General features: G+C 42.5%; 1 long non-coding RNA gene across 1 annotated transcript; it reads left to right on the top strand.

Annotated features, from left to right (window-relative positions):
* Positions 1-20,911: 20,911 nt before the first annotated feature.
* Positions 20,912-24,592, top strand: LOC115088781. Its single transcript, XR_003855871.1, has 3 exons — positions 20,912-20,958; positions 22,859-22,941; positions 24,055-24,592. It is a non-coding gene; the product is annotated as an uncharacterized LOC115088781 (long non-coding RNA).
* The last annotated feature ends 2,870 nt before the right edge of the window (positions 24,593-27,462 follow it).

Raw genomic sequence — 27,462 nt, 5'->3', positions numbered from 1 at the left:
AGATGAGACCTTCAGGGACATCGTAGCCAAGTCCCAATGCCAGTCTGGCAGCCCTGGTGCTGTCTTGGAGGAGAAAGGTCTTATGATCAGAGAGCAAAGGCCCGCATGAGAGGCTTCTATGAAAACTAAAAAGTCATGGGATAGGAGGCGATGTCCTTTTGTGGATTGCAAACTGGTTAAAAGACAGGAAACAGAGAGTAGGATTAAATGGTCAGTTTTCACAGTGGGAAAAAGGTAAACAGTGGAGTGTCTCAGGGATCTGTACTTGCACTGGAGATTTGTAATATATTTATAAATGATCTGGAAAGGAATATGACGATTGAGGTGATCAAATTTGCGGATGACACAAAATTATTCAGAGTAGTTAAATCACAAGCAGATTGTGATACATTACAGGAGGACCTTGCAAGACTGGAAGATTGGGCTTCCAAATGGTAGATGAAATTTAATGTGGACAAGTGCAAAGTGATGCATTAAAGGAAAAATAAACCTTGCTGTAGTTACACAATGTTAGGTTCTTGTTAGAAACAGGATACTGGGCTTAATGGACTCTTTGTCTGACCCAGCATGGCAAGTCTTATGTTCTTATGTTCTTAGATCCCTGCATTAAAAAAAAATATGTGCATACTGATACATGGACGTGTACTTTTGGGGTAGAGATATGCGGTATTTTATAAACTGTGCGGCTCTCACCACACAGTGTATAAAGTACACTGAAGTTTGACTACCTGCAGGATGTCAGTTTTGCTCTCATCCCTCTTTGATCCTCTTCCGTTTTGGGTACATGAAGATAGAAGTTTCCTTACTTAAACCAATACCCCGGGGATTCCCTTACCCCCAGTTTTTTGACGCAATCTCGCAATCTCATTGTTACCATTGACCTTTGTATCCGCCCTGAACATGCTTCAGTTCCTTCCGCGTTTTGGTTTCCACCACCATGTTTTGTTAGGCTATTCCAGGCAGGTACCGCCTTTGAACAGGGACTAGCATTCAAGGTTATAATCATTTGACCTGCTTGAGTTTAGAAGCGATTAGGAGCATTTCAATGGCAGGCAGACTTTGCATACTAGCGCATGGCATTTGCTCGATAGTGCAGTAACTCGGAAACAGAACTCGGCGTTGGAAGCTGCAAAGCAATCATGTCCTGCTTATACCTGTGTCTCTGATACCAAGGGGCGAGATTCAGCAGGTTCTACTGTTCTTCAACAGAGACTGTATAATCCTAAAGTCCCTAAGGCCGAATCCTTACAACTAAGCAAGTACACCATACTCCTGCTTCCTTTGCATCTTGCTGTAAAAACTGTTTCGGCCAGCTACCTCTTACTCCAACAGGGAGCTTTAAGAGATGTAAAACACAGCCACTGAAACAAATCTTTAATATTCTGAACTGCTGACTTCGTCTTTAGACTCACATTAATGAATGTCATGGAGATAATACAGCAAGCTCCACGAGATTTACAACTGAGAAGGCCTTACCAGAACCCATCTCGCGCCTTATTGCTTCTGCGCATTTGCAAATAAGAGTGGCCAGAGGGAATTTCTTTAAACACGGATCGCTGGCTGAGTTAACCCAAAGTGACCGGCTGTTAATTATAGAGGCAATATGAACACCAGTATTGAGTGCCCTCTACCCCCTTTTACACTGCCATCATAATTAAAAAAGTTTTACCGTGCAGGTTTGTGTTGTAACAACATCTATCAAATTCTATTTTCTGACATGTGCACCAGAAGCAATATGTTCCGCACAGGTTATTTCTGGAATTGTACTGCTTACTGTAATAGAGTCCTGCCATATACCTTTATTACACTGAATATACCTGCCATGGCGGCTGCCGCCTATCCTATTTCTAGTTTCATACTCCGTGAAGCATGCACAAAAATGGAATCATTGCCCAAAAGTTGCATTGTCTTATTATTTCTCTTCAGAAAATAGAGGCATTTTTCCATGCACATTACCCCAGTGGTACATGGATATATTTTTTTTTTTTTTTGCAGAAAGTTATTGCATATGTTAAATGGATCATAAATAGTTAAATATTTTGTTTAAGTGAAGAATAACTAAAATCACTTGTCTGGAGAATTTGGAGATGAGTTATGCAAATAATGAAATATTACCTATCTAAATTATTCATGGATACTAAAAAAAAAATAAATCCTCTTTTCTGTATTAGAAGCAATCTGGCTGCTGCATTTAAATATTTCAGACTGATAGCCTGCAATGAAATTAGTTTACTGTTTATTAACAAAGACAACTTTAAGTCATTTGTAAAATGGAAGAGTATGACAGAAATAATCCCCTTGTACACAACTTGCATTTCACCAGCTATGCCGGTGAAAGAGGAAAGCCAAAACCAGGGGCAGACAAACCTCAATTAGAAAGATCGGTTGGTTTCCCTAAGTTTAACGATGTTGAGGATGATTTTTTTGTTCTTGATACCAGCTATACACTGGAGTGCAGAAGCATGCCAGTTCTACTTACAAAAGCAACTGAATCTTTTCCATCCCTCCTCAAGTGTAACATCACAAATTTTGTGGGCAAGTTTTTTCCTTTTTTGCAAAAATACTGTTTCAGCTTCTGTAAAGTATAACATTTTCCACTTGTATGGACAGCAATATGACATGGCAAACGACTGTAAATGAAAGACTTCCCTTTAGCACTTAGGGAAACGCAATGGAATCCATGGACGTACACCTTCTGGAGTGCTTTCCTGCGCTATTAAAAGGGGGCTGTAGTATAAAATGTACGTTTATAAAAGGTAAATACGCTGTGTACTCAGTCTATGCAATGGCAGAGAGGCTTTCTTTACATTTTGACATTTTTAGGGATAAAGACTTTCATACAAAATAAAACCCCGCAGATGGTAACTTTGCAACAGCCGCGCGGGCACACAGGTACGCGTGTATGCCGGCTGGCACCACAGGCCGCGACCATATTATAACATACGTGCCTATTTGCATGCATGGCATAAAATGGGCTATACGTGAATATATGTGTGCACAATTTTATATGAATGTGCACACAAATGCCGCCTCTACCATGTAAGTGGGGGGATTTTAGTAGATGCACGCCGACGCATTGACCAGTTTCCCCAGTTTATTCCCAGTTCGCCCTGGAGAAGGATAGGACTTCCTAAACCCCCTAGTTAATTAGCCTCCCTTTTATCCTGTTAGCCCTGGACTCTTAAACCCCGCTGACTAGCCTAGTTTTTGTTCTTTAAGGACTTGCACGCCATCCATAGCAGAAGTAAAGTTACGTGATAGGGGACGCCGGCATGCAATTGTGCACGTAAGCATTTATGCACTGGTTTCATTTATAAATCCTGGAGCTCCCATGCCCTGCCCAGGCCACGCCCACTCCCCACCCTTTTTTGCAGAAAACAGTTTTTGTGTGTATACCGGGAGAAAAGCTCGTACGCAGGCGCCTCATGCTCCGGCTCGACTTCCGCGAGCGTCTCCCAGCTTTGGCGCACACCAGGATTTTAAAATTCATCCCCCAGCTTCCAATTCTGGACTGCCTCTGTGACCTGGAAAATAAAAATCCACTCGGATTATTTTTTGCAGTTCCGGGGAGGCCTGGAAAAGTTTCCGTGAAGGACAACTATTCAGCATTGTTGCCATCTCCTAGCTTAAAAGTGGTCATTTGTTTCTGTTTATTTATTTATTTATTTGATTTATACTACACCTTTCAGGAACTTGTACGTGGATTTCATTCAGGTACTGAAGGCATTTACCCATACCCAGAGGACTCACAATCTAATGGCCTCTATCACTAAGCTGCGTTAGGCCATTTACCATGCAGAAAAGCTGGGTATTGTATGTGCAGTAAATGAACCTAATACGAAGATTTCAAATATTTCAGATATCTTACGTAATCTGAGCCCCGGCACTGTGCATAGTTAAATGAACTCAATAGCATGCAAATGCATGCTACTGAGCTCATTGCTACCCTAAACTATGCTAATCAAATAACGCTGCTTGCTGAAAAATTTGCACGCTGCATTATTTGAATTGAAATTTGCTACTGCTAAGGAGTTGTAGCTAGATTCCTGCTGGTGCATTGGGACATTAGCACATGTCCCAATGCACCCATGGCCTAGCCTTGAAGGGGCCACTCAGCTGCAAGAACACCCCCCCCATGAAGCATTAAAACCCCCGGGGGTCTGCTAAACCAGCTGATTGACTACTGTTTCCACGTTCTGAACGTATCACTCCAATCCTTATACAGATACGCCGGCTACCTCTCGACAATGCATCGACTACAAAATTGGGCTAACTATTTTCAGACTTCTCAACTCGAGATCCTGTCCATGGCTCAATGCTCTTTTGAAATTGTATCGACCCTCATATCAGTTAAGATTATCTCGATGCGCCTCGCCAATATTCCATCTTTAGAAAGTGCCCGCCTGTCCCTCACAAGGGAATCTGCATTTTCTATCTCAGGTCCGGTTCTCTGGAATTCCTCTCCTATGGAACTTAGAATGTGTGATTGTTTTTAAACTTTCAGGAGCTTTGTTAAAAACCTTCCTGTTCAGGAAAGCTTTTTTCTGATTGGGTTAGTTCTTAGCTTCCTCATCATCACAGGTCTCTGCAGTAAGCCTGTTTTATTGTTATTATTGCCTAGTTTATTATATTTGATTTTAGGAATTTTTTTTGTAAGTCACCTAGGCCTTTCCTGTGTTAGGCGACTAATACATTTTAATAAATATAAATGTAAGTGTATATTTACGTTTTTACATTTTACATCTATGTCTATTGTGTAGATAGTATGTTGATAGTAGAATTTTAATCATTTTACATCTTTTTGTATATTTATGGTTGCATAATATCTCACCTTTCTTGTTTATGTAACACTTTAAAAATTAAATCTGCAAAAAGAATATAGAAATAAAATTTACTATGAAACAAAAGGCCAAAAACTATTATACATATTTAAAGGCTACTCAGCTCTTCTTGGTTTGTCTCTTGTGTTCATTAAATGGAATATCTCTTGTCACTGTCCAGCAATAATCTGCAAGCATTGATGGGCTTCGTTTCCCTGGTACTGTTTTTCCTTTGATGCAATGTCATTCACCATGCTCATTGCTCACAGCTCCACCGTTTGGTGGAAAAGAATCTAGATGAGAATGCAAAAAAATGTATCTTGAGTGGCTTCTGAAGGTCTGCAGATGCTGCCCCGATGTCCTGCTTTCTGGGGTGGTGATTGATGAAAGGCCAGCGGAAGAGGAGCTGCCACTGTGTCATCACAGGTTGGACCTTTAGATCTCGGTATCCTGTGGTGCATAGCAAAAGCCACATACCCATGGGGCACAGCCCTGGTCTCGTTTCTGAGCTCTGACTATGGGGAAGAAGAAAAAAGGTAAACCAAAGGGCCCTGTAAGCGCTTCAGCACAAGTGAGAGGAGCACAGTGACTCTGATATGGGTGATCTTAACTCAGAGGCACTGGAAGCTTCTCTAAGCTCAGACTCTAGACCTCCTCCTTTTCAATCACAGTCTGGCTTACTTTGGGAATACTCTCACAGGGCCGGAGATTTTCCCCAAATTAGACCAAAAGGGGAAGTGCTAGGGGGAGTCACTCCCTCTGGATTAGGAGAGGAAGGTATTACAGTCCTGCCCCCCCCCCCCAATGAACTGAGGAAGTAGCCACTGCCTTGATTTCTAAGGTGGCTACTCAACAAGATCTTCGAGAGGGTATAAACAGACTGTTGGTGCCTTGTGCTATACTTCCACTTAATCAGGGAAGAACTGGTATTGGGGAAATATCTGAACCAGGTGATATTACAATCAGAGATATATGGAGAATGAAACATCATTAGTACAAATGGTTAATCCATTGTGTGCCATTTCTTCTCATGCTGTATCTAAATTATCTGAATTGGAATCTAGAGTGGAGGCTGCTGGCACTAAGGTGGAACTCAGGTGGCAGCTGTATCTAATATTATTACCTCAACACAATTGAATACCTTATCCAACACTAAAGATAATTTATTTTTATTTCATATGTGTGAAGATTTGGAAAACATGATAGGAGCCAAAAATTTGCATTTGTTAAATTTTCCCAAAATTAGATTGCTTTCGACGCAGGAGTTATTTAAAAAAGATGTGACTGAAGTGCTACAATTTTGACATGAGGAGGAATTCAATTTGACTAAATGTACTATGTTCCATCTATGAAGAAGAGCATTAATGAGGTAGGAGGTGCCTTAGAGGTTCTGTCCTGTTGGCCAGCTGTCATATGTCAGGATTCCTCCAGGGTTCTAATGATAATATTAAGGCCAGAACTATACTTATTGTGCCTTTTGCCTGTGTGTCAGATAAAGATTTTGTACTCTTTCAATATATGAAGGAGCAGTTTTGTGTCAAAAAATCTAAATCTTCCCTGATGTCTCCAGGGAGACCCAAACCAGAAGGAAAAGAAAAGCGAGTTTTGGCTTTGAGAAGCCTCTTTCTTTGTGAAATTTCCCTCAAAGTGTGTTATAGTTTGCATATAGCAGGTTACAAAATCAGTACATCCCTTTAAATATTTACCTCTTTGTTTGTTCCAAAGGTGATAGATAGAGGCCTAAGTGAATAGCACAAAGTCACAAGGAGCATCGGTGGAAGACAGATTTAAAACTTGGCTTCGCTGGTTCTCAGCCCACTTTTCTAACCACTAGACCACTTCTCCACTCTTCCATTTATCCCAAAATACCTAGGACTAAAGGGAAAACTCCAGCCCTGAAGTTAGCTTGCCACATAAATCTGGCCCTTCTCTCAATACATTTGTCACTATAAAATGCTATGTTGCGTTTGATGGTCCACAGGCTCCTCCTGCTAACTGCCGCACTTACCACCGGGTTGGGCCTTTCTCCTCCTCGGGATGCCACTGGCCTGCCAGTCTTCCAAGCACAGTGGGATGCTGCAGCACAATACAGCAGGACGCCGCCAATGCCATTGGTCCCAGCTGTCCCTAGGGTGCATGCATGCCAACTTCCCCTGCTTTAAAGGGCCAGCAGCAGGAAAGTCCAGTGCCCCCAGATGACATCACCTTCTTTGTCCTATTTAATGTGATGGCAGTCACCCCTCCAATATTTCAGCAACAGGTCTCACACTACTGCCTCAGTTTTTATGTCTCCGCGTCCTTCAGTCCTGAGCTCTTTTCATTCCCTGTGTCTTTACTTCCAGCATCTTCACTTTTCAGTTTGTGGTCAGTCTTTAGTTCCTCCATTCTTCAGTGTTCCTTGCCTCCTCTCTTGCTCCTCACTCTCCTGTCCTGTTTATCCATCCCATCCTGCCCTTTGGATGGATCCACGTCTCTGACCATTGCCTGCTTCTCAGACTGGCCTAAATGCCACTTTCCACTGACCATTGCCTGCTTCTCGGACCTGCCTGAATGCTGCTTGCCACTGACCATTGCCTGCTTCTCAGACCTGACCTGCCTGAATGCCGCCTGTGACTGACCACTGCCTTCTTCTTGGACCTTCAACTTCTCAGCAGAGGCCCCCACCTAAGACCTGCTGGCCCCAGCACCCAAAGACTCAACCCAAAGGGAACGTGGGTTGATAAAGGCAAAGCTTCAGCTAGGCCTCTTCCTCATCTGACTCCGCCTGCCGATGAAGAGGACCCACAGGTTTCCTCCTGCAGTTTGTGCCAGATCCACCACGGTCTAAGGATCCACGTCTCCAACACAGCTACACCTAGCAGCGCACAGTCCCATTCCAGGAGCTCCTTGTTATCACTGCCACAAACAGCAGCCACTCAAGACTCTTTCTAGGATCTGGATATCCTCCCTAGAATAAAGAAGCAAAGTATTGCAGATGCCATGTTAGTCCAATTAAATATGTCAAAATAAAGTTCAATGAACACTAAATGTAGCAGATGGAAGGTTGCCAGAGAGCTATACAATGTGATTCAATATTTTGGGGAGTATACCCTGATGCAACCAATCTTGGTGAAATGTGATTCACATTGGGCAACTCTTGCTTACTTCAAAGCAACAAGAATCACTGTTTAAAAGACACATTTCAAACACAATTTTCGCATAAGACTTTTCACGTTTATGCTTCATTATAAAATGAAAGGAGATAAATAAGACTAATGATGAGATGGGTAGCACTATGAGTGCATTAAGTTCACCATGCTAAATGAAGACTTTTCTACTTAACAAAAATCATTACAGCATGTTAAGATTATATATTATATAGTCTAAACATATTGGATCTGGCTTTTCTGTCTTATATTTGAATTCAGCACATCAACATCAATAATAAATGGCACATTTTATTGCTGAGGCAGACGACTTCTAAAAATTTGTACGAGTATATCAGTGTAATCAGCAGCCTTCAAGGGGATAGCTCCGCCTTTGCAGTACTCAAATTATTCTTCAGTGTACCCAGTTTTGGAAGTCCTATTTACTTCCCTTTTTGGCCAAAGTTTTATTGCTGGTTCAGCAGCTCAAAGTTGATCCTTTTCTCTATTCTTTTTTCCAAGCCTTTTTCCTTGAGATTCCTGTTTCAGTACAAATACTAAGGGACACACAATGAAGTTACTAAGTTGTACATTTAAAACTAATAAGAGAAAATGTTTTTTTACTCAATGCATAATTAAGCTCTGGAATTCGTTTCCAAAGGATGTGGTAAAAGCTGTTAGTGTAGCTGCGTTTAAAAAAGGTTTGGAAAAGTTCCTGGAGAAAAGTCCATAAATCATTAAGGTAGACTTGGGGATATCCACATCTTATCCCTGGGATAAGCAGCTTGGAATCTATCTACCTTTTGGGATCATGCTAGATATTTGTGACCTGGATTAGCCACTGTTGGAGACAGGATACTGGGCTTGTTGGACCTTTGGTCTGACCCAGTATGGCAAGTCTTGTGTTCATATATTTTTTATTTCTGTCACTGCTGCCTGATGCCTTCCTGCCTTCGGCCACTCCTGCCTCTGTCCCAGCTCCCCCACTGCTCTTCTTCGGACTGACTTCCCAACTTACCGACCTCACTTTGGGTTGCAGGCTGGCATTGTTTGCTTGGGCTGCTTAAAGGTCATGACCCTGATTTACCCCACACTTTCTTGAAAACTATGTTCTGTGTAGTATGTGGCCACCAGAGAGATTTCTTTGTAACTCATTTGACCACAAGACAGAAAGAAAGAAGCCTGTTAAAGGAGAAGCTCATTCATTATGATTAGGTCTGCCCTTCCATGTAATCCCATAATCTTCTTTTCTTTCCATCCACATGTCTGAATTTTAGAAGGCTCTTTCGTGATACATGCAGCTTTGGATGTTCTGTTCTGAAAACTTAATTTGATGCCCTTTCCCTTGGATCTTTTCTATAACGTTCTAATTTGGTCAGGGCCCCTTGTCACTAGCCACAGGGGGCGGGAAATAGGAAGGAAATGTACTGCTCCAGAAAGATTCAAACAACTTTTAACTTCAGCAATAAGGCAAGTTTGAAAAAAGGTTGCATTTGCTTTTGTAGGTCATCGGAAGTAAAAAAAAAAAAAAAAAAGGCAAGTCTAAACTGGAACTAATTAAAATCCTCGTGGCGTCTACCATGACAAACTTCACTTATGTAAAAGTCAGCTGGTGACACAATCTTATTCTGAAACTATTTCCATCACTAAACACCAAGGCAAAAATTGGTCTTCCGTCCTGGTATTTCAAGGCTCTTTGCATGTTTTTCCCTCTGTGTCATTTCTGTAAATTCAAATGCTAGGATATGAAGGGATTAAGTCTGCCAATCAGGGGAATGAGCGGGGATTAGTAGAAAAACAGAAAGGCCAGAACCATTACCTCTGCTGCCGTACACTAAGCAGAAAGAGTTTGTTTGCAGGGCCACATGCATGGATTTTAAAAGAAATAGCTTTTTGATTTTGATTCTCACTTAATTCCATCTCTTAGTTTGGTGTTTTTTTGTGGGCGTGCCCCACTCACTGTCACCTTGCCCTCTGTATTCCTTCAAAACGGGCACAAAACAGATGATAATACCTATCCTGTTTGATAATGGCACTTACAAACGTTTAAATCGCTATTCTCAAAATCATTTAAGAACCTCAGTGAAATTCCATTAATTCCCTGGAAGCAGCCACATCTAGAGTAGCCTTACGAATTGCTTCACCACAGCTAGAGCTGATTGATCCGTGCTGGTGTCCTTAGTGCCACATCATGTGCAACATGAAGTGAAGGGAGCAGAAATATGGAATATGACATCAGATAAGGACCATTAGAGCCCATCCAGCCTGCCCAATTTTCTTCCTGGTGCATTCCACATAGACCCCAGTTGATCACTGGCTTTCCCTTCACTTCCTCATCACTGGGGGATCAACCGTGCTAATCCCAGGCTTCCTTGAATTCCCTTTCTGTTTTGGCTTCTTTCCACTACCACTGGGAGTCCGTTCCATGCATCCACCGCCCTTTCTGTGCAAAAATGATTCTCTGGTATTATCCTGATGTGAGCTTAGCTTCCAGTCTCTGCAGTCCATTTGGAAACGCAACAGCCTGCCACAGCTGTCGCAGTGAAAAACAGAAACACAGCATCACGAAAACTCAGAAACAATGCATATAGTTTTTCACCCATTCCCTCCCCCTTTCACAACACCTATTTATTATCCAAAATATTGTGAAGCAGGTATAACTGGTCCACGTTCCACTACCATACAAACAAAAAAATAGAGGTAAAAATGAGAACAAACAGCAGGGAGGTATCCTTATAACTTCCTTATTTGAAATTGTTTGCGAAGTGCAGGAGACAGAGATTGCAAAAATGGCGTCCAAAAAACCTTCAAACGTATCCCTTGTTTTTCTTTTCGGCTTGTGATGCTGCCATGGGATTTCCGGAGCTCCAAAGCAGGGAGGTTTCACTTGCATCCATTTCAGCAAGATCCATCTTTTAGCTATAAAAGAAGATTTTCCTAAAAACAGTTTATATAGTTTTCCCAAAGACATGTCCCCAAGAGTGGAACCAACTTCTTGGTCATAATAATTCAATCTCGTACCAGTTCCTCCCAGAATTTCTAAATGGATGGGCGTTCCCACAAATAGTGGATCAGAGTGGCTTTCATAGTCTGACATTTAACACAATTACTAGAAGCAATGAGCCCCTTTTTATAAGTCCGAACTGGGGCAAATATAGTTCTATGCAATACACGGAGTTGCAGTTCTCTAAGAATTGCACTGTCAATGCAGGTATTGACCATAGCATAACAATCTCTCATATTATCTTTATTTACCTGTTCTAAATCTTTCTGCTATGTCTCTGTCATTAGTTTAAAAACTGTATATGTTACACAATTATGTAAAAATGTGTACAGCTGTGCCAGTGAGCCCTTGTTAGTTGAATATAATTTAATCAGCTCATTAAAGACGGGTACACTAGTGATGAATATGCTTCCTGCAATATTATACAAATAAAATCGTATATCTGAAAATAACTGAGGAAATGTGTATTATTAAAATCAAAGTGGTCCTTATAATAAGAAAAAGATCATATTGTTGTGTACTTTTATCCATTAATAACTAATCTTTATTTGGATGTGAGATCTTGGGTACCTGTACCCTCCCTGGAACAAATTTCGGATTAAGAGCAAGAAATATGAAGCAGTTTTAGATTGCATAGAGCATCGTATATAACTCCACACCTTCCTAACAGATCACATCAATATAGATTATTTTAATCTTTCTGGCGAGTCCGCCATATTTGCATGTAGTACTGACTTTACATTCTAAGGTGTACATACTTCTTTCTCAAATCTTAATTCCGTATAGTGATTTTGATCTAAAAGTCAGTCCCCCAAAATACAAAGCTGACTGGTCATACTATAAAATTTAAAATTGTGAATCCCATCCCTTCTTCTTACTTAGGTGGATCTAGAAATCACATCTGAACTGGCATCTGTATTAGGGCCAGGTTAAGGCGACATGTGCTCATAGGCAGTGGGGGAAGGGGAGTTATCCTCCCCCTCCTCCCTATGGGGGATGGGGTGGGGAGGGGGACAATCCTTCTTGCCAAAATCCACCTCCCCCATCCCTGCTAACCCTCAAGTTGCAGCTCTAAAGATGAAGAAAAAGCAGTGCAGGGCCTTCAGTAGGCCCTCGTGCGCTGACGGACCCTGCGATTCCCTGCCTCATGAATGGGTTTCCATGGTAACAGGAAGTGCATGAAGGAGGAGGGGACAGGGCGCCACAGGATCCATCTGTGCATGAAGCCCGCTGAAGTCCCCACACTGCTTTCTCTAAATCTTTTGGCCTGCAGGAGGAGAAAGCCGGCTCCATGAAGGCAGGCCCCGATTTAAGGCCTGGCGGCAGCAGCAGCAACACTCCAGCACCTATATAAGAATTTTGTTACTTATTCCTAAATTCTGGCCTGACCTGCATCTGAACTTGTGCCATGGGGATATTGCCCTGCACGTGCCTGCAGTTACAGAATCTGCCCCTGTGAAAGTGAAGATGGAGAACACGCCTGTGCTGGTGTCCATAGCTGGTGCTCCCCAGTGACAGATGTATGTCTTTGCCACTCCAAAGAACTGTTGGTGCTCTGGTACCTTTTCCCCTTCTAGAAGGTCAGACCACAGGAAGCAGAAGATTTAAGACACAGCCCCATAGCTTCATGTGGCACTTCAGGGTAGATTCTCCTGCAAGAATTAGAAAGCTCTGAAGTACTCTGCCAAACTTTTCTCTGTTTTATGTTACATTAAATCCCTGGAGAAGAATGCCCGTACCATAACCTAGACGTCCATGGGCATTAGTGGAACAAGAGGTACACATGATCATCTTCCATAAAATTATATACACTTTCCATATTTGAAAAGTACCATGACCAGTATTCCCCCTTCCCCTTTGTGGATTTTACTATTAATTGCTGAATGATGGGAATGCTCTATTAAACATCTGACAAATTCAATTCTCCCACCAGCAACAGTTCCCAAGTTGTAACAATATTATAAATGCCTTGTGTGCATTGAATCTGATTTCTATTCATGCAATGTATTCCATTGCTGCCATATCTGCTTTTGACATTACCTGGTTTAACGTTATGACCGTCCAATGATTTTGCATAAGGAACCTCTACAGATTGTACCCGAGATAGCGCACGATATTGAAGAGCTGAATCATTCTACTGTAGCACTCGTGATATTCTAATAAGTACAATCATTCTCTGAATAATGGGCAGTTATTTTATTCAAAGAATTATGCTCAAAGAACTGATGCACAAACATGTTATTATGCAGTCTGAAACACCCATAAATCAATGCTACAGAAAAGCACCTTAATACTGTAAAAGCTTGACACTTTCTGAAAAATCCTAAAACTAGACATTTTGTCCATTAGTTGTACTGCACAGGAGAAATACAAATCCCTGTTCCAGTATCTAAGCATCTGAGAAATGGACATGACATACATTTTCAACAATGGGACTGGCTTCACATGAACCATAAATCACTTAAACGTGTTATCAATTTCAAACCTCTGATATGGATAATAAAGAACAGAACACTAAGGGCAGACCATTCAGCTTGTACTTGAACAAACCAAATGCAGAAATATAGTGCATTCTCTTTCTCTGAGCCCTTATGAAATTAAAGTAAAATAATCTTTTAGGATGCAGAGGGAAAGGTGCTACAGTAGAAATAAAGGAAGTGAGAATACTTCTGCACAGGTTATCTGGAGTATTGGGTGCAATTCTGGAGGCTGGATCTCCGAGGGGTAGTCCAGAGAATGGTTACTTATGCCAAGTTATGATGCTGTTAAGTACTACCTTACTCTGATTATATGAAGAGAGATCCATATCCCAACTTTGATAACTGGTGGGTCTTTCTATTTGTTCACCTATCATAGTAACATAGTAAATGAAAGCAGAAAAAGACCAAGATAGCCCATCCAGTCTGCTCAGATGAGATTCATCCTCTTTTGGTAGATGCACAAATAAATTCCCGAATGCAGTCCAACACCAGCTCCCCCTTTGGGCCTTCCACCAAAGCTTTCAGCCCTCCTCTCATATCTGACCCAAGCAATGCCAACTCCATCACAGGCATCATGGTATTGGCCTCCCCATGCTCTCTTTGAGCTGTGATGAAGTCATACCATTGCTGTTTTGGGGCATATCTGCCACTCAATGCAGATCATCCCTATGCAAGTCTACCACTGCTAATTTGATTGTAATTGCCATTCTGTGCAGGCAATCCCGATATACTTCTTTTTCAACCTCTTGTCACTATGGATTCTCTGTGCTTATCCAATGCATGTTGTCTCCAAGAGTTCCCCATGTATCTACCACCCTGTCTATGAAAAACTATTTCCTCTATGTAGTCACAAAAACAACAAAGGATAGGAAAAATATTTTAAAAAGAAAAAAAGCACACTATCCTCCACAGAACAAAAATTTCAAAATTAAAATTGAGGTTGAAGGTCCATCACATTTGACCACCAGTACTCAGAGTTTATGCAACTGAGGTCATATATATAATCATAGGTCCGATTATATTAACTAGCAAAATGTGAGTGAAATAAAAAACTCACATCAAAGTGAAAGTACACAGATCAAATTTTTTTTAAAATATAGTCATCATATATTATTTCTTGCCCATAAATATCACATAATATGCATTTTGTGCTACTGTGATACTCGTTTAACAAAAAGGGACTCAGTCCAACTTGCGCTTGACAAAAAGAGACTCAATCCAGCTTGCACAGCTTACAAGATACATTCAACATGCAGAATTACGATCCAAAAGAGTACTTATTTTGCAATAGTCTGATGGTATGTCCCTACAGGAAAGAGATTCCAACTATAAACCCCAAAAGTCTAGGCTCGTAACCATATTTCAGAAGGTCTGCGTCAGAGGAGACCTTCCAAACCTGCCATGTTGCTCTTAATAGTGCTGCAAGCAGAAAGGACACATCCATTTAAAAATAATCACGTGAGTCCAACACCATGGGAACTGACAACATAATTCAAGTAATAAAAAAATCAGGTAACTAGAGAATGCCACTCGATATCCTTATTTAATCCATTCGGGCAAACAGGACTGAGTTTAAAAATCCAATACTGCTCCTTGAAATTGAGTTTCTCTTCACGATTGTCTCACGCCAATCTAAAGGAACATTGTCAAGTACAGACCACTACAACTGAGAGAATGTAATGTATGTGTAAAGTCAAGGCATTGTTACACAATGGAAAAGATTTTAAAAGAAGCGCACGCAGCCTACATGTGCGCGCTACCTGGCGTGCGCACATGTACTCCTGATTTAATAACATGCGCGCGCATGTTATAAAATCAGGGGTCAGCGCGCAAAGGGGTGTACAATTTGGCAGCTTGCGCACGCCAAGCCGCGCTGCCTTCCCCCATTCCCTTCCCCCTAACCTGACCTTCCCACCCCTTCTCCTAACCTTTCCTCCCCCTAGCCCTGCTCTAACCCCCCCAAAATCTTTAACTTACCTTTTGCGCCCGCCTTTGGGAAGGCGCAAGTTGTGTGTGCCGGCCGCTGTGCCTGGAGCCTCTGACCCTGCCCCCGGACCACTCCACCCACGCCCCACCTCCTTCCTACCCCTTTAGTAAAGCCCCAGGACTTACACGTGTCCCGGAGTTTTACGCACGTCACCGGGACTTTTGAAAATAGGCCTGGTGCGCGTAAGCCTGGTTACACGCGTAACTTTTTAAAAATCCGGCCCAATGAGAGCATCACTTAAATCAAAAGCCAAACCAATTTACTGAATCAAAAACGTTTATCAAAAAAATGATCAACATTTTTTTAAAAGGCATCAAACGGGGCTCAAAAGTGCAACAAATCAGTTCAACACAACACCACAACACACCTGTCATCATCTGCCATAACCATTTTTATACATTTTAGAAGTCTGTAACAATTTCAGTCTTTTCAATGTCTCTAATTTAACTAGACATCAATCTGCAAAAATGTCAAAGTGGACAGTACCAAAATATAATTTGTAGATACTTAACTTGTTGATGAACTCCACAAGATTCAAATGTTCAGATCATCAAATACTTAAATATTTTCAACCACTTGGAAAACTGAAGGTCCCAACACCAATATTTGGCATAGCTGCTGCCCCAGGGGAACCTAGAACAAACCAGAAATGACTTCAGTAATGTCAGCTCATCCAACCACTGATTTTCATGTTAAACATACATTTGCCACTGATTGATATATTGGCTGATTTGGAAGCCTTTGACTGAGCACCAAAGTTGCTTGAATACCATGAAACGTGCTGCCCTCAGCGAACTAAACAAAAAATGAAGAACAAATCATATTCACCACAAACCAAAACTTAAATCAAAAAAAGGTGAAAGGTGATGACTGACTTACAAAAATTGCATGATTGACACAGCCAGTGGCCCAACCCAGGTTAACATCCTCAGAAGTGTTAGGCGGTAAGGTGGAATTTACAACTCATGTATATGCAATAGTAGAAAAACACTGGTGCATAGCTAAAATGAGCCAGTGCATTGCAGTAACAGTAGAAGATTTATTAGTGTAGGGAGAACACACACTGATTTGCTTTAATCAAGCCACGATTTATACTTAATAATCCTCCCCTATCCCAATAAAGCGCCCTCCAATAGGCTGCCTTGATAGCACTCATAGGACAACTGCGCTCTCTGAACTGATTTACAAGAGTTATTGCTTGCGTTTTGATATATGTGTGTGCCTGAAGTCTGAACTCAACATAGAGATTTTGGCTTAGGCCAAACTGCAAAGGAGTCTGGGTAACAAACTCTGGCCATGAAGACCTCAGATTGACCCTAGCATGAATAGACTCTGGGAGACATCTGGACTGCATTTGGAGCTGTTCCAATATGATGGAGAGTCATGATGTCACAAAGAGCACATGGACAAGGTTACATTCTCAGAGGATACTGTCTCGACTTGAGGGGCCCCAGTGAAATCAGAGAAGCTTGGAGATTTCCCTGAAGAAGAAAGACTGACAGGACAAAGAACTAACATAAAATTGACCATAAGCGGCAGGCAGGTGGGTCTCAACTAGGCCTTAATTGGGCCTCAAGGTGGGAGGTGGGACAGGGCAACTTAGATTCAACTTATCTTGTTTTAACACAAGACACGTGGTACGTGATACTCCCATTCATGGATTCCTATTAGGGATTATTGTATGTTTTACCTATAAAAAGCCAGCACTCACTAACATACAGTAAGACACACAGGAATAGCTCTGTAAATATGGAGCTACTACTCCATGTCTTCCAGAGGTCCTAGGATTGTTTATTTTTTTTATATGCAATAATAAACTTAAATTTGTTTCTACTAAATTTGGTATGTACCTCTGTATTCATAGGACCGCACCTTTAAGCTGATTTAAAAACTCTACATTTGGTGGAGATGCAGGGGAACTGACAGTAACTGCAGCTACTGTACTTTATGGAGTCTTGTGTTTGAATCTGCTGGCAGCTTCAGACCCAATACTAGTTCTTGGACATTATTGGCTAAGTCCGAAGGAAGGTACCCAGATCAGGAGGTCTGAATGTCTGCTTATTCAGCAGAAGTAATTCCCAGGAAGATTCTTGGATGGCTGTTTATTGATAAAATAATTCCCGGAAGACAGTAGTACTCGCAAAGATGGCAATGCTCGCATTAGCGAAAGACATTTCTGTAAGTAGAATTATTTTTGTTATTTGCAAGTAAGATTTCTTTGGCCAATTGTAAATAAAAAAAAGTGCACTATTTAGTTTAATTTTGGTGTGGGGATGTTTAGATTTGTTTTGTTTAGATTATGGAAACTTATTAGGCGTGTTTCTGGATCGTTTGCCTGTATAGTTGTTAATAGGTTTGCACTGGAAACAATATATAGGGGTTTCAAGACGGCAACATTTATTTCTTTGTTCTAAGATCTTGCCTTGCTCACATGGCTGAGCAGTCTGCTGTCACGGCATGAATTACAGCAGTTTCAAGTTACAATAGCCATGGAATTTTTAGCATTTGAAACTTTACTGAGAGCTGGAGAATTAACTGTTCTGAAGAGGGACTTCTGTAAATTTCAAAGTTGTTTGTATGTACACATAGAAGCAGTGGGTCTGTGTGGAAGTTATAATCTGACTGAGTTAAAGTTATGGAGACATGTGTTGATTTCTACAGAAAGTGGATTTAATTTAGTGGATTGTTTACAAAAGTTTGGTTTCGTCGGCTTTCTCTTGATGGCTAGTATTGAATTTGGACAGAAACTACAGGAAGGTAACAACGGCTTTGAGGTTTTTTGTTCAGTTTCTCTGCATATAAGATATGTTTTGGTTCTGACTCATACTGGCATGTTTGTTAGATGACTGTTATAAATTTGGATATTTTAGCCCTATTAGCTGTATTCGCATTCTATGGATGCTGTGTATTGAGCAGAAAGAGTTAAAACATGCAATTTGTAATTGCTGCTACAAAGATCTGATAGAGTGGAAAAGTTTGTTTTTTTTACGGCTTTTGCTCTTTGACTTCGCTGCTTGATAATTAACAAATCATGTGGTTAAAACAGACTAGAATTTCTTTCTTTATAAGTTAGATGAAATGTTCACAGTAGTTTTTGTGATTAGATTTAAAAGATGAATCCAATTTTTATCGGTCCGTGAGAATCTATTTTTATATGTTAATAAGATCTTTGCTCTGTTAGATGTGGGTTTGTAAAATGCTTTGTTACTAAATAGACTATTGATTGCAGTGTAAAAGTAAAATCTGTAGATCGTTGTTTTACGGGAACAGTAGGAATAAGCTGACCCCTCCCCCTTAGGACTTTGCTCCTTTTTGGAGAGAGAAAAAAAAGATGTTGCCTTTAAACTGAATGGAAAGAGTTTTCTTGTAAGAGGTTTTATTGGCTTGATACTGTAAGTTGTTTGATGGTCAAGGTACGTTAGGGGATGTTGTGCGGTGAGTTAGTTATGCAATGGTAATATGTCAGAGGGAAGAAAATAGATTAAGGATATAAGTTATTTAATTACACAGATGGCAAAAAAAAGAAAGAACTTATATGCATAGAATCCATGCTGAAGTATTTGTTAATTAAAGAACTTATGTTATATCCTAATGATAATAGATATATCTCAGTGAAGTCTATAAAAAGCTAGAAAAAGGGAATGAATTGGGTTTTTTTTATTCAGATAGGGGCACAGGTATTGAATGTTGGTATTGTGGAAAATTTGGACATTTTGCAGATGAATGTAGAGCAAATCCTGAAAGAAATTCCTCGTATACAGTCTTAGATTTGGCTAATGCATATTACTGTGTGCCCAGGGTTGTGCAAAGTAGGGAAATAACAGCTTTCTAGTATAACAAACAAAGCCCTTCTATCTTTTTTAAAATCTTGTCCCAGCAGCTCTCACACCACAACTCGTAGTAGTGCCTCCTAGAGGTATAACAATAGAGACAGGAAAGTCTTTATGACTGTTGTTTGCTGAATTAAGGCATATCCAAATGTTTAATTTCAAGGAAACTGTAATGTCACTTTAACATTTCACTTTAATTATTACATTAATTGTGTCATATGCCAGATCTGTTAGTATTTGTAAGGGTTTTGGGTGGATCCCTGGACCTGTGGCAGATGACCATGCCCACGGGGGAAGTCCCATGAGGGGCCACAGGTCAGGCTCAGCGTAGGAGACACACACACACTAGTTCTTTTATTATTCAGGATTGGTGAACCACCAGAGGTTGCAGTAGTGAGCTGGAAAGTAGCCCGGTTGGGCTTATAATCCCTCAGGCTCTGGAATAGCGATCCCACAATGGCTGTGTTGTAAATCAGAGAACTGATATTTGGGCCGATACAGTAAAGTCTGTGGGAGAGTGTGCACAGGCCACTCTCCTGTGCGCGCGATTCTCTATTCAAATGAGGTCCAGCAGTAAAAACAGGCAAAAGGAGGTGCGGCGGCTGTCAGCGGGTTTGACAGCCGATGCTCAATTTTGCCGGCGTTGGTTCTCAAGCCCACTGACAGCCACGGGCTCGGAAAACAGACGCCGGCAAAATTGAGCATCCGGTTTTCGACCCGACAGCTGCGGGCCGACTTCAAAATTATTTTTTTTTAACTTTTGGAAACTTTCGGGACCTCCGACTTAATATCGCCATGATATTAAGTCTGAGGGTGCACAGAAGAGCAGTTTTTACTGCTTTTCTGTGCACTTTCCCAGTGCCCGAAGAAATTAGCACCTACCCAAAGATAGGCACTAATTTCTGAAAGCAAAATGTGTGGCTTGGCTGCACATTTTGTTTTCTGAATCGCGCGGGAATACCTAATAGGGCCATCAACATGAATAATGGGTAATGCTAGCGCGTCAAAAATGCACGTCCAATGACGGGTTAACAGTGCGCTCCACTGGAGCACACTGTACTGTATTGGCCCGATTATGAGTAGTAGCAGGATATGCAGAGTTCAGGAATAGAGCCTCGTTGGTAATGTACTCACACAGCAGTCTCTCGGTTTGGAACACAGGAGCTGGAGTAAAGGCAGGCCCTCAAGGAGCGAGTACCTGGTTCCAGGGAATAGCTCTGAGAGATAGAGATGGTAACTCACAGATGTTATAGGCAGCGGTGTCTTCCTGGCAGAAGTGGAGTCCAAGTAGTGAGTCCAGGAACATGGGCCCTCGAGGAGCGAGTACCAGTTCCAGACTGCGACCTGAAAGATAAGAAAGAGAGAGAGGCCCCCGAGGAGCGGGTACACCAAATAGAGTAGGTCCAAAGGAGGCAGAGTTGCAAGGTACGGAGAGCAAACCCATCCGTTAAGAAACCTTTGCTAACTTGATTAGCTAGCAATCACACAGGCCTTTTGTATCCTGGATGCATGATGTCATCACAGGGGGACGCCCCTGAGGTTCGTGCCACTGAAGGTACTTGAAGCAGGGACACGCAGCGCGCGCATCCTAAGGCAGCTGAACAGCATGGCGGGAGGCAGCACCCAAGACGGTCCAGGGACGCCGGAGAGGACAGCAGGCAGATGCCGTGGCAGCCAAATGTCCGTCAACCACAGGAGGAGTCACCAGAGAGGTAAGGAGGGTAAAGTGGTGACATCGGGCAGCGACAGTCGTAACAAGATCTTATATTTTCCAGATTGACAGCCTTCCTGCCATGGGAGATGTAACGCTTGAAGATTACATTTTTTCCCAGTTTTATTCCTTTTCATTTTTTAATAGATCTATTCTAATTCTGAGTTTTGTTTTATTTTTTGGATCAATCCAATCATTTTCTAAACATTTTAAAGTACTTTTGGTCTAATGTTTTAGCTCAAATGTATGTCCTTTGTTCTCTGTCTTTGTGTGTCATTGCAAATGAAGAATGAATGAATGCATGAATTTATGTAATTGGTTCAGTGAAATATATGTTTTTATGTAATGTCTGAGTACTTAAGTTGTTTGTGGTTTGGACTATTGCATGTTGCTTTATAATAATGTGGGAATATTATGCAGATTAGTAATAGGGATTACTAGATGCAGGGAGTTATTGACATGATGGCATTTTCTTATGGATTAATTTGATTTGTTTTGCTCTTATACATTATGCTTTAATCCATAACATATGCATCTAACTTAACAATGAGTTAAGAGGCTATGCTCCGATGTCAGAAACTGAGAGAACTGTATACGCCATATGTCATTGATTTCAGAAATCATCCTTTGCCACAGAAGTCATCTTGCACCCTGCATTATATGGACTGAAATGCATACAATTTATACCTGATCTTTGCTTTATGAGTTTTCTTGTTCTATGGGAGTGGTTTTATCTAGAATCTGGTTTCTTTTGTTTTCTGAGGCAATGTACCTTTGACAAGTGCTAACTGACTGTCACAAAATTATTTTCATGAAATACCTAGTTAATATCTAGTCATGTACCTATTTGCAGATGCCACTATTCAGATTTTCAAGTTAATGCCACAGTCTGAATTTATGCAGTTTCTATTAGCTCATACAGTCCAAGTTTTGTAGCATTTTCCAGTTCTATAACTTCTGATACTTATATGCATTCCTTTGCTGGGTGAGCTAAATTATTATCTAATATGTCTTTCTTTACTTTTATCTATGAAAGCTGGTTTGATCACACTAATCAATCACCCTGTCCCACTGTTTGCCATTTGACAGTGTGATATGTCTTGGTGTGGATCAAATGTTCCTTTGAATTCCTTATTCTTTGACTACCTGTCTTTTTCTCTGGATCTTCCTGTCCCTGTTGTGGATTTTGTGGTTTCAGTGATAATTCAAGGTTCAAGAGGGATATATATTTCTGCCACGCCAGCATATGTTAAATACATGCTGTTCTGCTTGCTGTAAGCTATTTCTAGCATTCTCTTGCTTATCCCACTGTTGGTGCCTCTGCGCAAGTCTTTTCTCTTATTCCTCCTTTTGCAGCCTGCATTTATGGTAATCACATTGCTGGTCTTTCATATCCTATTCCCCCTGTTCCTAACCTTACCCAATATACTGAATTTGGTTATCCCCTTTCTACTATGATTTCCATGTATCCTTTTTTGAACACTTCTTCCTGTAACACTACCTATTAGGTTATTTACCTAGAGTTTGTTTACACCCTCCTACAAATGTTCTCTGGTAGTGTGGCCTTTGTATCTATCTATTTCTGCTTGTGACAAGAACATGTCTTATGTTTTTTAATCTCTGGGGCTTGTTATGAGATTATCCTCCTTGCGGAGACTCACCCATTATAAATGAGGCTTACTGTCACAGGGATATGCAACCATATTTCCTATACTGCTCTTATGTTTTCCTTCTTTTCTTCTTTATCCACTAGAACGGACTGCCTCTTATTATCTCTGTACCCTTTAAGAATGATTTGTTCTTTCTGCAAATTGTTTGGTATTTTATACTGTTCTTCTATGCTCATGAAATGTAAGCTAAAGCTTAAGACTAATGTCATGATAATGCATTTATACTTGCAGTTCAACGACAGAACTGAATGACTTTCATTGTAACTTCAGCCTTTCATGCTGCCATTTGCTACCTGAAGACTGAGTGCATCTATGTGAGTATCACATACTTAATTTAGAGATCTAGAGGGACACATACTCTGCTTGACACATCCAATACAAACCAAGGGTTAGTTGTTAGAATACACTTCTAGGCCGACTTGCCGTGGACTATCTTCACTGACCTGTCATCTTCTCTGATGCCTTGGTGTGCTACTCTTGCCATTTGAAAGTGGCAATGGAGGGAAATTATATATGTGTGTGCTTGCAGTCTGAAATCAACACAGAGATTCTGGCTTAGGCCAAGCTGCAAAGGAGTCTGGGTAACAAACTCTGGCCATGAAGACCTCAGATTGACCCTAGCTTGAATAGACTCTGAGAGACATCTGGACTGTATTTGGAGCTGTTCCAATATGATGGAGGGTCATGAGATCACAAAGAGCACATGGACGAGGTTATATTCTCAAAGTATACTGTCTCGACTTGAGGGGCCCCAGTGAAATCAGAGAGTCTTGGAGATTTCCCTGAAGATGAAAGACTGACAGGAAAAAGAACTAACAGAAAATTGACAGTAAGCGGCAGACACGTGGGTCTCAACTAGGCCTTAATTGGGCCTCAAGGTGGGAGGTGGGACAGGGCAACTTAGATTCAACTTATCTTGTTTTAACGCAAGACATGTGGTACGTGATACTCCCATTCATGGATTCCTATTAGGGATTATTGTATGTTTTGCCTATAAAAATCCAGCACTCACTAACATACGGTAAAACACACAGGAATAGCTCTGTAAATATGGAGCTAATACTTCATGTCTTCCAGAGGTCCCAGGATTGTTTTTTTTATATGCAATAATAAACTTAAATTTGTTTCTACTAAATTTGGTATGGTACCTCTGTATTCATGGGGCAGCACCTTTAACCTGATTATAAAACTCTACAGTTTTAAACTCATCTAAGCAAAGGCGACATATCCTATAGAACTGGCTAACAGACAAACCAATTTTGAAAAGATCTAGGATCGTGACTTTGGAACAATAATAAAATGTTCCTTTCAAGAGATTTCCAAAACAATGTAGTCTGCAATCCTCTAGAAGATAAAGAAATCAGGATGCTGAAAAATGAAAGTTGAAGTCTGTCCCATACTAATGTAAATTTGTAATTTGTATGCAGGGAATTAAGCCACAAATGGTTAGATCAGGAGCTAGGGAAGATTCGAAGTGGTGACCTGCTGCAGAGGAGTTCTGCTTTTTGCCCCTTTAGTGAAGATTTTTTCTGAGTTTCCAAGAGGACGTTTTTAGCCATCCTTCCTGCCTGAAGTGTATAGAGCTGCTGTGTTCCCTGCTACTGGACTTTTCCTAAGAAAAATTTGCTGGAGACCACTGAAGGGGAGAACTGTGAATAGGACCTAAAATTCTATTCTAAGGACACCCAATTGGAGACTTCATCCTGGGAGGGGAAACTGTGAAAAGACTGCAATCCTTTCATCAATCAGTACTTTTGGAAGGGGTTTTACGCCGTAGCTAAGGACACCCTGCCCAACTGGGAACCTTGCTTGTCTAAACCATGGAGGATGAGAGTTTCCCTGCCTTACACTGAGAGACACTCGCCCAGATAAATTGGAGAACTGTAAATTTGACCTTTTTCAAGTCAAGAACTGGTGTGGATGGTGCTGATGTGCTTTTTAAGAACTCTGTCAATAAAGATTTCATTTTGGACACTCAGTCTGAGTCGCCAGAGAATTTTGTTGGCACTCACATCCTGGGCAACAAACTGAGAATCGCACCAGCCATCTTGGCCAACCCCCCCCCAGTTGGAAAGCACCCTGTCCCGCTTGGACTATGTCGAAGTGGTAAAACGTTAGAAGATTGGCCCTGGGCCCTCACGTGCCCCTGCCCTTCTGGCCCTAGACCGGGGTGGGGGTAACAGAAGTGTTCCGCACACTCAGAAACTCACCTTATTCTTTGCTCTGTGTACAGTTCAGACAGAGAATTGCAGATTTCCACAGGCGAGTTGCAGTCCTTGGTCACTCGCTTCCATGCACTGTGGTTTTATTGCTTGGCATGGGGCTCCTCACGGATGGTCGACACAGCCACCTGCTGAGTGCCCACAGTTTGCCCTGCATCTTCCACATTTCAGTGCTCCGCATCACTTATGAAGACACGGGCCACGCACACTGGCTATATTGATGGTACACAATTATTTTTGCTTTTATGTTGGTAGATGACAAATTTTAAAAAGAAGTTGCACTTAGAAGTAAAAGAGCTTTCTCAAGCATGCACAGATAAAAAATGAAGAGATTGGTGAGATCCTTTCGCTTCCCCATGTCTTGAAATTTTGGTGTGGATAGGACACTAAACGCAACTTGGAAACAAGGACAAACACGCACACACAGCAATTTCATGAGCCTTGTTCTGTTCGGAAAGATATCCTGAACATTTGGTGGAGGAGTGGATGAAAAATCAAAAAGATATTGGGGGGAGTGGAAATTGTGTGTTTGTATTTGTGTAATACATGGATGGAAAATAATTAAAATAATTACCCCTGTCAGGATCACTGCGAACCCCTGACATATCTAGACAATATGATGTGCATCAGATGCAAAACTGAAATGTTACTGAGCAGAGACGATCGCACACGCATCTGTGGAATACCTGAATCCGTGAATAGACGTGGATTGTAAAATACCCCCCTGTCGTGATCTGGTGTGTGTCGTATTCAAAACCTCAAAGCAATTAGGTGGTGTAATTGTGCATGTGCAGATCTGTGGAATAGGCGGATTTAAAAAAAAAAAACAAACCCCTGTGAGAATCCTCATTCGCCCCATGACGTGTCAGATAGAAAATGGGGGTAAAAAGGAAAAGGCTCTCAGGAGATGACAAATGCAAACACATATTTGTGGACTACGTGGATCGAAAAATCAATGCCTATGTCAGAGTCCTCATGCCCCTCTCCCCCTCCAACTTGCCCTGGGAATGTGATATGGATAGGAAGGGCACCAGACACAAAAGCAATGAAGGGGCAACACATGCTCTCAGACATAGGGGGCAGATGAGGGGTAAAGTTAAACAGTCAAGTTTCACCAATTAACTTTGGCCAGATATTCGGCCTCTGCAATCCAGCTAAAGCTGTGGCTGAATATCCGGTTAAATTTAACCGCACAAAACTTATGCCATTAGATGTTGTTTTCGAGGTTGCATGTCAACAAATTCAGCCGCTTAGAGGAGCGCTGACTATGGGGCGAAGATGCCAAATCTGAAAGCCCTGCCCCAGCCGTGCCCTGTGCTGGGCTTTTTCCTCCTGCTAAATCTATACATTCAGGGGTAGATTTTAAAAGAAGCGCGATCAGCCTACTTTTGCTTGCGCATCAGACTCAAGCAAAAGTACGCTGGATTTTAGTAGATACGCGCGGAGCCGCGCGTATCCACTAAGGGGTAGATTTTCAGAGCCCTGCTCGCCTAAATCCGCCCAAAACCGGGCGGATTTAGGCGAGCAGGGCCCTGCGCGCCGGGAAGCCTATTTTACATAGGCCTCCCGGCGTGCGCAGAGCCCCGGGACTCGCGTAAGTCCCGGGGTTCTCGGAGGGGGGCGTGTCGGGGGCGTGTCGGGGGGCGGGCCCGGTCGTCGCGGCGTTCCGGGGGCGTGTCGGCAGCGTTTTGGGGGCGGGTACGGGGCGTGGCTACGGCCCGGGGGCGTGGCCGCGCCCTCCGTACCCGCCCCCAGGTCGCGGCCCGGCGCGCAGCAGGCCCGCTGGCGCGCGGGGATTTACGTCTCCCTCCGGGAGGCGTAAATCCCCCAACAAAGGTAAGGGGGGGGTGTAGACAGGGCCGGGTGGGTGGGTTAGGTAGGGGAAGGGAGGGTAAGGTGAGGGGAGGGCAAAGGAAAGTTCCCTCCGAGGCCGCTCCGATTTCGGAGCGGCCTTGGAGGGAACGGGGGGAGGCAGCGCGGCTCGGCACGCGCAGGCTATACAAAATCGATAGCCTTGCGCGCGCCGATCCAGGATTTTAGTGGATACGCGCGGCTCCGCGCGTATCTACTAAAATCCAGCGTACTTTTGCTTGAGTCTGATGCGCAAGCAAAAGTAGGCTGATCGCGCTTCTTTTAAAATCTACCCCTAAAATCCTGGGTCGGCGCGCGCAAGGCTATCGATTTTGTATAGCCTGCGCGCGCCGAGCCGCGCTGCCTACCCCCGTTCCCTCCAAGGCCGCTCCGAAATCGGAGCGGCCTCGGAGGGAACTTTCCTTTGCCCTCCCCTCACCTTACCCTCCCTTCCCCTACCTAACCCACCCACCCGGCCCTGTCTACACCCCCCCCTTACCTTTGTCGGGGGATTTACGCCTCCCGGAGGGAGACGTAAATCCCCGCGCGCCAGCGGGCCTGCTGCGCGCCGGGCCGCGACCTGGGGGCGGGTACGGAGGGCGCGGCCACGCCCCCGGGCCGTAGCCACGCCCCGTACCCGCCCCCAAAACGCTGCCGACACGCCCCCGGAACGCCGCGACGACCGGGTCCGCCCCCCGACACGCCCCCGACACGCCCCCCTCCGAGAACCCCGGGACTTACGCGAGTCCCGGGGCTCTGCGC

The sequence above is a fragment of the Rhinatrema bivittatum genome, chromosome 3, assembly GCF_901001135.1.
Source record: "Rhinatrema bivittatum chromosome 3, aRhiBiv1.1, whole genome shotgun sequence".
Classification (NCBI taxonomy): domain Eukaryota; kingdom Metazoa; phylum Chordata; class Amphibia; order Gymnophiona; family Rhinatrematidae; genus Rhinatrema; species Rhinatrema bivittatum.
This window is presented reverse-complemented; position numbering and strand designations above follow the sequence as displayed.